Consider the following 1,925-nt stretch of genomic DNA (forward strand, 5'->3'; position numbering starts at 1 on the left):
CCCCCCCCCAAAAGACGTTTTAGTTTGAGTATGGTGCAGAGAAAATAATTTCATAATCTCAAACATGTGGTATGAAAATCACCCAAGAAGACGATACACTCGGAAGGGTCCTGTCGATAGAAGTATAAACTAAACAGACTTCCTACTTGTTCAATAACGTTTTGGAAATGCAATTAAAAAGGAAAGGAGATGAAAAGATATCGGGGAAGGAAAAGAAATCAAATGGGGCAGTGCATGATGAAGCCCACGTGGGACGCCCACTGTTAAAAACAATCAGGAAAGAACAAATGCAGTTTTTGGGACACCTCAATAGACAAAAAGGTCTTGACAATCTAGTTCTCACTGGCAAAATTGAAGGCAAACGAGGCAGCGGTAAGCCCAGAGCAATCTACTTAGGGAACCTAAACAAATGGGTAACGGGGAAAGATCAGGGGAACGTAGCTTTTTAAAGAGCATCCGAGCAAAGGAATGAATGTAGAACCATGATAACCGATATCTGCCGCAGATCTGGCACTGGATGAATGGATAACAATACACGTTGTCACAGTAACGGTAATTTTTTGCTGAAAAAGAAAGACAGACAGATAGTAATAACGAGGTTAAAACAAAGAAGAATGATCTACCGGTGACGTCTTCCAGCCACCTGCAGAATCAAAGTTGTAAGTGGGTGGTTGGCGGGTGCTCTGGCGTGGTTTGCTTCTTCTTTCCTATCAAACATCTACCGTACCTTATCTCCCCTTCTTCTTTTTTATGTTTGTTACTCTCTTGTAACACCTCTAATCTTCTGGCGCTCATATGACCATATTATGCAATTGTGAGGGCCGTAAAACCTCTACTAAAACAAAACAAAAAGCCGTAACTTTGGTGAACAAGGAAAGTTCGAAACAAAGCAACGGTGGTTGGGATTTGGCTTTTGCGTGTGTTAAGTAAGCTCTTACAGTCAGGGTCAGAACAAGTCGCCCTGATCCCCCTTACAAGAAGTTGGAGGGTCTGTTTTCTACACGGGACCCGCCCCCTTCTGGACATGTCGGCATGACCGGAAGTTGAGCGGAAGACAAGAGAAGTAAGTACAGAGGAAAATAACACCCCACAGGTCCCAGGGCAAAGACGTAGTGGTCTAGGAATAGCTTCCTGCCTGAGGGAAGTTGTGTCCCTCTTTGTGACATAGCAGATTTATCCCCCCCCCCTCCCGCTCAACTGTCCGAAAAAGACCTAAACAAGAAAACAACAACAACAACAACAACAATAATAATAACAAACAAAAGAAAGAAAATATATAACCCCCATCCCCTGAAAAAACAACAAAAAACTAAACAAAACAAAACAAAAAAGCCCCCAAGAGGAAAAAAATAGACAAAAATACAAAACAAAACAAAACGAAACGGAACAAAAAACCCGGCGTCTGTGCATGATTGTGTTCTTTGCACTTGTACGCAGACAACGCAAATTTCATTCTGGACTGCGAAATCATTAACATTTATCAAGTGTTTCCATCCGTTTTCTTGGATGAACAACAGAAGAACAACACCTCTCACCCCGCCCCCTTCCCCACCACAAAACAACAAAACAAAACAAAAACAAAAACATAGAGTTCTTGCGCGCTTGTTTGTTTATTTTTTTTGGAAAGAATTCAAACGCTCTTGTAGATCAGGATAGACCATTTCGATGGTGTCCTGGGTCTCGTTTTGAGCCAGGCGGACCTCTCGATCTACGCATCGAAAGAGAGCTGGACAGAAGCCATAGGAGGTCTTGTTGTAGTTGTTGTTGTTATTGTTGTTGTTGTTGTTGTTGTTGTTGTTCTTGTTGTTCTTCTTTTTCTCCTCCTCCTCCTCCTTCTTCTTCTTCTTGTTCTTCTTGTTCTTGTTCTTGTTCTTGTTGTTCTTCTTCTTCTTGTTCTTCTTGTTCTTCTTCTTCTTCTTCTTCTT

Source organism: Aplysia californica, unplaced genomic scaffold, assembly GCF_000002075.1.
Source record: "Aplysia californica isolate F4 #8 unplaced genomic scaffold, AplCal3.0 scaffold00181, whole genome shotgun sequence".
NCBI classification, from domain to species: domain Eukaryota; kingdom Metazoa; phylum Mollusca; class Gastropoda; order Aplysiida; family Aplysiidae; genus Aplysia; species Aplysia californica.